The 13,579-nt window shown below is 40.1% G+C and overlaps 1 protein-coding gene across 1 annotated transcript in view; it reads left to right on the top strand.

Annotated features, from left to right (window-relative positions):
* TENM4 (teneurin transmembrane protein 4) overlaps positions 1-13,579 on the top strand; it is a 3,002,963-nt gene that overhangs the window by 1,964,407 nt on the left and 1,024,977 nt on the right. The gene's annotated exons all lie outside the window — the stretch shown is intronic.

Raw genomic sequence — 13,579 nt, 5'->3', positions numbered from 1 at the left:
CTAGTATTTGGTCATTTGGAGGAAATAAGACACTCTGGTTTTTTGAGTTGTCAGAGTTGTTGCACTGGTTCTTTCTCATCTTCATTCCTTCAGGCTTTGAAGTTGCTGTCCTTTGGATGTTCTTTTTTTCTTTTATCCTATTTGATGACCTTGGAGGTTTGATTGAGGTATAAGGTGGGTTCAGTCAAGTGGCTTCATTTCTGGAGGATTTTATGGGGCCAAGGCTCAGCTCCCAACTCCTGGACTGTGTGCTCTAACTCTGAGGGACTAATATTGGGCCCCACTTTTGTCCTCTGGCTCTTCAATGTTAGGAACCTGCTGTGCTGAAGCAGCCAAAGTGCTCTTGGACCACTGGTCACAACACTCTGATTGGTGGTGCTAGTTAAAGCACTTCACAGGGCAGTGGCAGTGGGATCCATCCTTGTCCTCACATGCTAGCATCAGCAGCGGTGGCAGCACAGTGGCATGCATGCTTGTTGGCTGTGACAGGATGCTAGCAGATGCCTGAGTGCCAGATGCCTGAGTGCTGTGGCAAGATGCTAGCAGATGCCGGAGTGCCATTCTCCGTGCTGGCATTTGCAGCAGTGGCTGTGGCAGCATAGCTTAGGGGTTCAGTGGGCCCCTGCCAGCACCTGTGCACACATTCACACCAGTGGTGGTATTAGCTTGGGCGCAGAGTGCTGGTGGGCACAAGACTATATCCATTTGGTTATTTTTGGTAGTTTTTCTTTCTTTATTGAGATTTTGTGTCTCTTTATTCAGCACAGCATATTTTCCTTTACTTCATTGAGCATAGTTAAAATAACTGCTTTAAAATCCTTATTTTCTCATTCCAACACTGGAGTAATTTCAGGGTCATTCTCAGTTGATTGTCTTTTCTCTTGCAACTGGGTCAAAATCTCCTAATTTTTGGTACATAAAGTAATTTTGGATTTTATCCTGGACATTGTGAATATTATATTGTGGAGCCTCTAGATTCTGTTATAGTCTGCAAGAGTATTGGCATTTTTGTTTTAGCAGGCAATTAACTTTGTGTTTCGGTCAAGGTTCTCCAGAGAACTCAGATAACTAATAGGATATATATGAGATATATATAGAGGATTCACACACTCACATATTATAATAAAAGTTTTACTTTAAGGAATTGGTTCACACATTGTGGAACTGTCAAATCTGAAATCTGTAGGATAGGCTGGAAGCTGGAAATGCAGGCAGGATTTGATATTGTACTCTTGAGGCAGAATTAATTCTTCTTCAGGAAACACCAGTTTTTGCTCTTAAGATCTTCAACTAGTGCACGAAGCCCACCCACATCATCAAAGGTAATGTCCTTTACTTGAAGTGAACCTATTTTACATGTTAACCATATCTACGAAATACCTTCACATTATCTGTACATTAGTATTTGTTCAAACAACTGCATACTATGGGTTAGCCAAGTTGATACATAACACTAACCATCACACTTGGTCAGACTCACCCACTGCAAACATTCACACTGGCGGTTGGTGTGTGTTCTTTAAGCCTTAGATACAAACTACTTCCAGTGTGCCCCACACATGCAGGGGTAAGCCAGGGACTTGGAAAGAGTTTAGAAACAGAAGTCAGCTCCATGTCTTTTCCAGGATTCCTTCCTCATGTTTCAGTGGCTGTGGTTAGCCTGAACTCTGTCATCTGGTTCTTTACGCTGGAAAGACTGTGGGTTTTGTATCATAGGTTTACTAATTCTGCATAACTTATTTGGTCTATCCTCAGGATAAAAGCTGTAAAAATGAAAAAAGCATACCACATGCTACTACCTTCTTCCAAACTATTTCCCTCCAGAATCTACTTGTAATTTCTTTGTCATTTTTCAGTACCTTAGTTCATTGTTGTATTTTCATTTTTGTTTTTATATTTATCCACAGTTTACAGTGGCTATCTATGGAAGGATAAGATCTGGTAGGAGTTTGGTTAGCTGTACTGGAAACCAAAACCTATGTATATCATGGGCAGTAAATAAAACATGAAAAAAAGAGCTTGGCGCATTTCTAACGCACAGTAAATGGTCAAGAAGTAGCAGCTATTATTACTACACTACTGCTACTGGAATATGAGTAGCTGGCAAAGTGACTATTGTGGTTAACTATTTGTCTCATAGCCAAACTCGAGGTGACTCTAAGTGTTCAGAGATAGGCAAGTCCAGATTCCTCGGGAGATCATCCCTAAAGAGCAAGGCAGGGAGTCAGGATCATAGCTAAGTTTGTTTGCAGGGCAACTAGTGCTACTGTGGAAACTGATGTAGCCATCTAATTGTAAAGATAGGACTAGTCTAGAAATTTTTCAAAGAGCTTTAAGAGAAGACTGGGGCTTCAGGCACTCAAGGCTAGACTACAGGCCCCCTACTTAAAAGTAAGCTTCCTAAATGCATGAATTTTGCCTGTTTGATTAATGTCTATATCCCCAAGGTCCAGTCCAGTGGTTGGCACATAGTAGGCACATCACAAATATTAACTCAAAGAATGGAGATCAAAGTTTAGAAAGCAGGATCCACCAAGTGCCTACTTGCTGATAAGTTTGAAAATGCTTTTCTGCATCAGAAAAGGAGAGAGCTGAGTCTGTGAGTAGGACAGGTGACCAGTAGCAGCAATGGAAAAAGCTGGAAAGGGCAGACCAACTCCTCCACAGAGCTTCCATCCATCAGCTCAGCTCAGCCAGAGGATATATCTTCTACCTCAGCTTGTCCCAGGGCTGTAAAACATGGATGCTGTATGAGGGCCTGTGTGCAGCGTCTGCTTGAGGTCTCATCCCCATCTTGAAGCAGTTTTGGATCATTTGTGTCTTGGCACCACAAAAATATGGGCTTTGCCAAACCCTCACTTTCTTTCATGTTTCAGCCCTGACACCCTAAAAAACAGTCTTAAGCCTATTGATTCTACTTCTTCATTTTCACTTATGTCATCAAAACATTCACTTTAAACATATCACTAGCAATCAAAGGAATTGTCAACTGTTGGTTAGGGTGATGAGTCAGCTCAATATGGGTTATTTTCCCAACCACGGCACTGATTTCTCTGTCACTCTCACATCCCCTCAAGCTGTCCCAGCCACAAAATCTTTGCACTGAGCCAGTAGCATTAACCCTTTTTTGAAGCAGTCTATATTTTAAAAAATATTTGCTCGTTGTAAGGGATTAGGGAAATTCAGATCAATATAGATAAATCAACAGAAAATACCACCACCCAGATAAGCACAGTAAACATTAATCCTTCCTTTCCATACTTTTTCTCTGACAACATATTTTTATGCAGTTGAGATCATGGTACAAGAGTTTTGTGTCTACTCTTTCACTTAATATAAAAAGAAATTCCATGTTATTAAATATAAATGTATATAATTATAATGCCTGTAATCATTCAGTCAAGAAAAATCTTGGTTGATGGCCTGCTATGCATCACTCACTGCAGATGTCTAGCAGTGAGGACAAAACCTCTGTCCTCTAAGGTAAGCTCTGAGCTTACCCTGTAGAGCAGGAGACACACAGTGAGTAAATGACTATGGCTGTAAGTACAGTGAGGAACACTAGGGTGGGGTGAGGGACCAGTGTGTTGTTTGAAGGAAAGTGTATCTGAGGAGGTGATGATTTCAGCAAAGTCCTGGTGAAAGTGAGGCTTATAACACTGTGAAATTCATGAACAATAATTCACATAACCAACAACCTGACATTAAACATTTAGCTTGCTCACAAAATTTTGCTCTCATCACTGCTGAGCACTTTGAGGTCAGCAAACATTCTGAGCTAAGGCACTACTCAAAGTACTCAGTGCTACTCACAGAAACTAAAGCTGCCAGAAATATTTGAGCTAAACAGAGGAGAAAAGGGAAAGAAGACAGGACGTCAGAAAAACACAAGGGCAGGAACAAAGGGATAAGAAAAATAGAGGGGAGGAGAGGATGTGCACGTGTGTGCCCGCATACATGATACAATGGTACCTACATCCATGAGTAATAAAAGAAGGGAATGGAGAGAAGGTATTTTCCTGAAAGACCAAAGTAGCAGAAGTTTCTGTCTTCTTGGCCAAAATAGGACTACATATAAAGGAATACGGCTTTCTTACGACAGCCTAACATAATTTTAGGGAAATTCAGATCAATATAGATAAATCAACAGAAAATGCCACCACCCACATAAGCACAGTAAACATGAATCCTTCCTTTTCATACTTTTTCTGTGACAACATATTTTTATGCAGTTGAGGTCATAGTGTAAGGTTTTGTATCTACTATTTCACTTAATATAAAAAGAAATTCCACGTTATTAAATATACCTGTTGATGTTTGACAAATATTCTCTTTTCCCCAACATTGCCCTCCTGGTCTCCCTTGTACTGCCCTCTTAGTTGCAAATGGCTAGCCAGAAGTAACTGCTTCCTTCTTTAAATTTTCGAAGAATTTTAACTCTGTCTAGCACAATGCTTGGTAATTAGGTAAAAAATAAAAAAAAAAACTATTCCCTGAATAAAAAAACACCTTAAGAATGACACTGTATCTTATATAATAGTTATATATATGTGTAAGTAAGCTTCATAAGTGCATGAATTTTGCCTGTTTGATTAAAGTCTATATGCCCAAGGTCCAGTTCAGTGCTTGGCACATAGTAGGCACATCATAAATATTAACTCAAAGAATGGAGATCAAAGTTTAGAAAGCAGGACCTACCAAGTGCCTACTTGACGATAAGTTTGAAAATGCTATATGGGTTAACATATATATATGGGTTTACATATATATATATATGAGTTTACATATATATATGGGTTTACCTATATATATGGGTTTACATATATATATATGGGTTTACACATATATATATGTATATATGGATTTTTTTCTGTATGGTGATGTCAGGCCCTTGAGAAACAGTCCTTCATCTTCTCTGTTTCCTGCATTGGGTGCAGTACAGAAAATTCTGTGCTAAGGGAAAAAGGAAGAAATGGAGGTACGGATAAGACAAAGACAGAGTCAGAAAATGCAGTTAAACTAAGATCATTGCAACAGGGTCCAGGAACTCCACAGGAATGAAAAGAACAGAGAGTTGAGCAAGACAGAAGCCCAGGGCTACCCCACACCAATGGGCACACTTTAACCTTGAGCCATCCTCTCATCTAGCCCGGAGGCTGCCTATCCACTATTGCTGGGGCCAGCCATAGGGCCGGGAAAGTCTGAGCTGCAGTCTGAGACAGACAGCATCTCTGTGGAACAAATGATGTCTGCCAATTTCTTCAGAAGCTCTTTAATGCTTTTAAGTCCCTTATTGTAATTAGAACCCCTTCTCAGGTGGTCACAACCTCCCGGGAGTCCCCATAGCAGCAGACATCCAAGGTGTATCTGATCAGCTTCATTTGTTACCTGGTTCAGTATGGTCAAGGCAGCAAGCTGTGTTACCTGGCAAGGTGAACTGGTGCTCAGGGGCTACACAGAGCTGTATAACTCGATGGCCTTCTAATTTGTGGACAGCCATACCTTTTCCCTGCTTTATTCCTATAGTCACAATGCCAGCAACACGCCATCATGCATAGCTTGCACACCATATTCAGTGCATGCTTACGCATTCCTTAAAACTTCTGAGTGGGATACTAGGCATGTGACTTAAAATAGCTGACATAGGCCAGGTGCAGTTGCTCACGCCTGTAATCCCAGCACTTTGCAAGGCCAAGGTGGGTGGATCACAAGGTCAGGAGTTCGAGACCGGTCTGGCCAATACGGTGAAACCCCACCTCTACTAAAAATAGAAAAATTAGCTGGGCGTGATGTCACATGCCTGTAGTTCCAGCTGCTCAGGAGGCTGAGGCAGGAGAATCGCTTGAAACCAGGAGGTGGAGGTTGCAGTGAGCCAAGATCACGCCACTCCATTGCAGCCTGGGTGACAGAGCAAGACTCCATCTTAAAAAAAAAAAAAAAAAGTAGCTTACGTAGATTACACACAAAATTTCTCAAGCTTATTTGGAATATATTTCTGCTGTTTGTACCAATTTCTCCTTTAGCCTTCTTACTAAAGCCCAGACAGGCAATTTTGTGGACTAATTTATAGCATATGATTCACACTGAAACTAACCTGTATTTGAGCTATGGCTTTGCAGGTTCTTTGCTTTGTGATTCTGGTCTGGTTACTTAATCTTTCTGTGCCTTATTTGCCTCACTTCAAAATGAGGAATCATAATGCCTCAACCTGTGGTGAGAATTAAATAAAATTCCTAATATACCTATAATGCACTCAATACATGGTGGAAATGGTGGCAATAGTTGATGTGACTGTTTTTGTTGTTATATAATTATTTCTCTTGCACTGGTACCAGATAGGCCTTGGCTTTCTCCTTCTACATATGATCAATGATTAGTTCCTTAGCTCAGTCATAAGACTTCATTATTACCTTATTTATTCTTCAGTATAACTGTGAAAGGGAAATAGTGCTTCATGTTGGGACAGGCAGAACTTCCTCCTGGAAGAGATGGCCTTTGTGCCAGCTCATGAAGAAGGAATTTGATTTCATGGCAGGACAAAGTGAGAAGGAGAGCTAGACAAAAGGGTTGTTGCTGCAGATCTCCCTTCAAAGTCCACAGGCAGTAGAGCTGATATGGTTTGGATGTGTGTCACCTCCAAATCTCATGTTGAAATGTAATCCTTAGTGTTAAAGGTGGGACCTAGTGGGAGGTATTTTTATTATGGGGGTGAATCCCCCACGATTGGCTTGGTGCCCTCCCTGTGGTAATGAGTTTATGAAAGAGCTGGTTGTTTAAAGTGCCTGGCACCTCCTCGATCTCTGTTGTTCCCCCTCTCACCATATGACACACCTGTTCCCCTTTGCCTTCTCCGTGAGTGGAAGCTTCCTGAGATCCTCACCAGAAGCCAAGCAGATGCCGGTGCCATTCCTGTACACCCTGCAGAACTGTGAGCCAATTAAACATCTTTTCTTTATAAATTACCTAGCCTCGGGTATACCTTTATAGTAGTGTAAAATGGACTAACACAAAGGCCTAGGTATAAGGTTTGGCTCTTGGTCTCCATCCTGAAAGATCTAGCAAGCTTGTCAATGACCTTTAATGCCATTATAAATATGATGCACTTCAACACATTATAAAGCTTGTATTAAAGAACTACAACAAGTTGGTGATAACGGCAGAGTTCAATGACTATAAAGATGGGTCTGAAGTAAGATGACGGGGTTTGCGGGATACAGGGTGCATTAGTAATGTTTTGGGTGGAAGCGCCATTAATCACAAGCTACAGCTCTATGTTTTTATAGTACTTAAGCATTCTCCTAATGGGACTTCACCTTAGGATCAGCGACTTTTTTATAGTCCAAACCATCTGTCTATAACTCAAGCTATCTCTCATGCACGCGCATGCACACACACACACACACACACACACACACACACAGATACATACAAACACCTCTCACAGAATCAGGCTTCCATGCCAAGTGACTTCTTAATTCGTGATTTTTTTGATACGCCAGACAACTCTTGTGTCTCCCTTCCAAAATAATAGAAGTACTGAGTGAAATTCATATATTTCTAAGTTAGATCAATCAAACCCTGAAAAAAATCAACCAAACATTTCTCTGGAGAGTACTTTAATTTCTGCTTGTGAAAGCATAATTCATTTGCAAGTATGTGCTAAGAGTAATGCATTGCTATGTGAGTTGCTACTCACAATCGAAGGCATGTTAGGAGAGTGACTCTCAAATATTTGTTTTAAATTAAATGAACCATGTTGATTTATCTGAAGGTTTTTATCTTTTTTCATTCTAGAACACCTGGAAATATTTTTGCCATACATGGCAAAGCAATAGCAAATATTTGTGCGTCTTTTGGGTTTGTAAATCTGATTGCTAATATTTTTACACCCAAATGAAGTTGGTAGAGGCAAATAAAATAAGCCTGAGACTGAGAACATGAGAGGATACTTCAGCAAAAGCTTAACAGTTTGCTGAATGATGGTTGGTGGCAACAATGATTAATATAATTATTTTGTTTTTAATCTAATTTTACACATGGCATAGATGTAAAAGTCTAATAAGGGTAGAATAAAATAAAAAGTAACTCTCTACCCACTTTTATAACCCCACTACCAAGAAAAAACATTTTTTAATTTCTTTGTTTTTGGTTCTTTGATAATTATAACCATAATGCTAAATAATGTTTTTTCTTTATGGTTTTATTTGATGGTTCATCCTCTGTAGACTGTGCCTTGGGCTGTTTCCTTTAAAAGAGGAATTTGGTATACCTGTATTTCCTTCTACATATCCTCCCAACCTCCTGAGGTTTTTATTGTTGTTACTATATTTTCTAGTCAGTTTTGCTAGTTGTTAACTTTATGACTGAAAATACTAAACTTAAAACTTTCTTTAACTCTCATTTTAGCTAGAATCAGTTGATTCACCAGTCTGTGAAATAAGGAAACCAGTTCTTCTATGGTTTCCTCAATCTTTCCTTCTGAATTTAATCACCTGTGCTATTATTTTTACTTTGTCAAGGTTTCAGGGTTGCCAAGTGATATTCAGGATGCCCAGTTAAATTTGAAGTTCACATAAACAATAAATAATCTTTAGAATAACTATGTCCCAAATATTGCACGGCACACATTTATACTAAGAAAATATTTGTTCCTTATCTGACATCCAAATTTAACTGAATACCCTACATTTTTATTTGCTAAATCTGGGAATGCTATAAGGTTTATAATGTTTCCATTATCTTCTGAAACTGAACACAGTAATTTCTTGCTTTATCTTTAGACTGGTTTAAAAAACTGAACACATTTTACATTTTACAACCTTCCTTTCTACTATATAACAAGCTCAGCTCAGGGCATACGATTCTAGGAGTATTAAGGCAAAGTGCGTCTTACATTTGATTTAGTTCATCTATTTTATTTTATTGAAGAGAAATCTCCGATCCAAAGATGATAACAGGTTTACACAAGACCAAAGCAAAAGTTGGAAGCAGAGATTTTCTTCTCTTTTTCCTTATTATTTCCTTCCTCACCCCAAATTTTCTGATTTTTCTGTCCACATCATGTTTTAAAGACACAGAATCAGAATAAGAGTCCAGAAAGGAAGGTGATATTAACAGCTTTCAGGCATTTCTCATTCTACAATGATGGAAATTTTATACTCACTAGGGCGCACCATCGCAGAGGATGTACCGTCGCAGAGAATCTTTCCACAGCTGGATAGATCAGGGTCAAATCTCAATTCTGCTGACTGCTCCGCAACCTTGGGTAAATCCCTAAACTCTCTGAACCTCAGGCCTGATAAAGCCTGCTTTGCCATTGTTGTTCAGATTGGCTGAGATAATATAGGTGGTATCCTGAGCATTGTGCATGATTAAGCCTAGCAGGTGCTCAGTAAACAGGAACTGTGACTTTTACTGAGGGGGTGAGTCAAATTACTAATCACATGTATTGCACATGATACATGAGATCACATGATACATAAATGAAAACAGACTCAGGATGAGAGCAGAGGTTTCTGCCTGGGAAGTTTACAGCTTTTTCAGTGCCCTGTTTCACTAGACCTATACCCTTATTCCATACTTGATTATTTCTGATGTCTTTATGCATTTATTCCACAAAGTATGTACACTTTAAATTCTACTAGGTGTTATTTAACATATCTTAGTTTTGCCTTTTAAATTTTTGTTTAAGAAACTCATTGATCCCTGGCCTTTTCTCTTTTGTTTATTTATTTAATAAATATACAAGAGTCTCCTAAATGAACACATGGGTTTTACTGGCCTTAGCTGGATTGAAACCTGAGGGAAGGTCTCCCAGCTTCTCTTTTTGGGTGGTTGTAGCAGCCACCTGACCTGTTTCTTTGCCTTGTGTCTCTAAGCTTTCAGTCTACCCTCCCATAAACCCATACTGCCCGCAGAGAGATTTGTCTGCACTCCAGAGTCTCTCATAACACTCCTCTGCATAAACCAGCCACCAACCCAGCAAGTCCTACTGAAGAGAGAGCCTAGACTCCATGACCTGGTGTTAAAATGGTCCCAACGTGCCCTGAGCTTCACCTCCCACCCCAGCCCCCAATCATACTTTGCTCTGAAGAAATCCTCATCCTTCTCAGAGCATGTCACCTTCACCTTTGCTCTGCTCAGATGCCATACTTCCGCTTCCCGTGGATGCTTAATGCCCTCTGAATGCTTAATGCCCTCTTCAAATGTCATATTTTTGGGGGCACTTCCTACACCTCCCCTGGCAGGGTTAGTCACTACCTTTTTCATAGCTCTCTTTTCATATATTCAGATGTTCAGTGGTGCCTTTGTGATATTATTTATCAAATATATATCAGGACTATTAAGTCACTCCGAGCCCAAAATCTGGCACCCAGGCCTTCTTTTGGAGAGGAGTACCTGTCACCAGCTTATTTCAGCTGTGAATGATCAGCTCCTCTTCCTTCTCCTATACACAGATTATAGAGTATTCCAACAAAATCTAGTCTTCAGCCTCTGCTGCTATACCACCTGTCATCATCCAGAGTGAACCAGGCACCCCACTCTACAGATACACTACCAATTCTGGTTTCCATCCTGCCAAAGTTATGTTACCAAGTACAACACATAGGTCTTTTATTTCACTTACCATGGCGGTAAAATTTTATCTTTTTTGCCCCCTTGCATTGCCTATTAAACTGGGACATCCTCAGATCAAAGACTGAGGGTAAATGTTTTGTTTTTTTGTGTAATCCATTAAATGTCTAACCTCTGTTAGACCCGGTTCACAGTAGACTTTCAAATGTATAGGTGAATGAGTGAGTAAGTGAGTGAGTGAGTGAATAAATGAATACGTAAAGGTTATGGAAAGTCTGACCTAATAACTAATACATCATGGTGACACTCCACATGAGCCAAAGCCAGCAGTTCAACATCCCCAAGCAAAAGAAATAAGAACGTTGTTTCATGTCATAATAAGTAGAGCATGTCAGAACTATAATCTGTCTTTTCTACTAAAAAAAAAAAAAAAGTTTAATAAAGAATTTTCAAAGCTGTCTGTCAGAAAAGTGACCCTCCAGATAGGTAATAAGAGAGCGGTGACACAGTTGTCAAGGCGTCAACCCCGGGGTACTGAGCTCCAGGACTGATGGCTCCTACAAAGTTTCTGTGACCAGCCCAAGGTGGTGCCTGATAGATATGTCACTCAGCGAACAAAGCAACTGTGGATCTGTGGGCTTGATGAAGCCAGAGGCTCCTGCAGGGGACAGTGGCACGGCAGGCTTGGCTTGGTCTTGAAGAATCTCTTGGCTTAGAAATGGGGTGTTAAGGACTGTTCAGTGCCAGTCATTGAGAGGAAGCAGGAATGTCGATAGAGCTCTGTTTTTTGATTGCCTGCTGTCTGCATCATTTCATGTCATCCTTACAGTTATTGTTGTCCGTAGATCAGCATGAGTTATCCCATTTCACAGATGAACAGATTACCCAAAGTACCAAAGCTGAGTTTCTGCATTGTCCAAGCATGCTGTAAGCATGTGGATAGCATACAAGAGCTGAAAGCAGGAGAATGGTATGCTAGACCTGGGCATGCTGCTTACTCACTGGGTGATCCAGGGTCTCTGAGCCTTCGTTTTTCCAACTGTAAAATGAAGATTGCATCAATCATTCTTACAAACAGTTTCTGTGAAAATTAAATGAGATGATAAGTGGAAGCTTTTTGTAAATGAGAAAGTGTTGTCATTACTATCAGCCTGAAAGTTCAGCATCCACATTTTGGAATGTGTACAGTTGAAAGAGATCAGTTAAGTACAGGAATATATCTGACACATAGTGGCTACTGTTAATTTAGCCAGAGTTTCTAAGCCTTGACACTATTTTGGGACAGATAATTCCTTACTGTAGAAGACTGTCCTGTAAAATGTAGCGTATTTAGTATCATGCTGACATTCATTAGAAGCCAGTAGCATCTATTTTCCCCTGACCCCTACCACAGCTGTGATAATGTCTTGAACATTGAGACATGGCCTCATAATAATCCTATGAGTTAATATTAAGTAAGTAGTACTATCCCCATTTCATAAGTGAAATGAAATTATAGAGGGTGTAATTAAGGTACCCAAGTTCATACAGAAGGTGAGTTTCTCAGATTCTAAAGCCCATGACTTTCATTCTTTCCCTGCTGTAACAGAAGGAAAGCTTAGCTTGGGCAGCTTTGGGTTAGCTACAATGAAAGAGTTGCCAAGTGCCAAAACTGGTCCAGTCCCTCAGGAGCAAGTACATTTCTCTATTAGTTAACAATATGACTTATTTGACTCTTTATTTCTTCCATTATCAGATTTTAGCTCATTATAATGTTGATATTTTTAACACTGACCTTGAAAAATCGGACCCCAGAAATCATTGAGTTTCAGACTCAGCAACAAGGATTCAAGTCCTCTCTTATTTAAAAAGCCCATGTTCTTGCCTACCACAGCTAGCTCGTGACTACATAACATGTGATTTTTTAGCAACCAGGACTTTTCTACTTTATGCTGCATTCCATTAATGAAATGCACACTGTGAACATGAAGATGCTGCCTCCCAAACAACAGTGGTGCCCCCTTCCTCATCTGTGATGAGAATAACGGTATGATAGTTATCATAGTTCATGTGACAGCTATAGAAAGTAAAACCAGGCTTTGTCACCTTAATATAACTGATTGAAGGACTAATTTTAAGCCTGTGTAAGTCATGTCTGACCTCAGTTGGACAATTTTAGACTTAAACCTGCCAACTGTGTGCTCAGTTGTGCAAGAGAAGAGCCAAATTCGAGGTCATGTACAAAATAAAAGGACTATATATCAAAAGTTATGTCTAAAAAGTAAGATAAATTAGTGAATTTAATGACTTTTAGCTGTTAAGAGAATGTTCTTATTTTACAAGTTTTTTGATTAACATTCTCTTGCTTCAGATTTCACACCCGTTTTCAAGGACCTACAACAGATGTAGGGTATGCTGTTTTCTCGGGTGACCTCTGATCACATCTGGCTTGAAGGGCCCAAATTTCAAATTCCATACACCCTTGGCTTCCTCAGTCTCTCTCCCTTTCCCTCTTCCTCTCTCTCTCCTCTCCCCTGACCTAAAAAGTGATCAGCCAGCAGAGGACTTGGGGAAAGACTCTCATGTTGGCACAAGGAGTGAATGTATTATGAGATGGCATCTGTCTGGTAGCACACTCAGAACCTGCCTGCAGGCTAGATGCGATAATACATCTGGCAATAGGAAGAAAACTCTGTGATGAAAATGGACAAGCATCGTCTGTGTCCTATAGAGATGAAGGGGGAAAAATATAAAGCAAGCCAAAGGGATTGTGCTGTGGGCACTACATGAGAAAAACCCACATTTTATAAACCCAGACATGGACAATACAACTCTATGCTTTGGGAGGGTTTCTTGTTTTGGAAGAAAAGAACATTCAAGTAATGTGGGCTCCCAGTGCCTGAGCCTCTTTCTGTCAATGCCTCTCTGTTAGCCAGCCATGGCCTACTTCTCCTTGTTGGTTGGGACTGAATTTTAATTGGCTGCATCACCCATGCTTTTCATCCCACCTCTTTTTAGAGGCTTG

Source organism: Pan paniscus, chromosome 9, assembly GCF_029289425.2.
Source record: "Pan paniscus chromosome 9, NHGRI_mPanPan1-v2.0_pri, whole genome shotgun sequence".
Lineage (NCBI taxonomy): Eukaryota > Metazoa > Chordata > Mammalia > Primates > Hominidae > Pan > Pan paniscus.
This window is presented reverse-complemented; position numbering and strand designations above follow the sequence as displayed.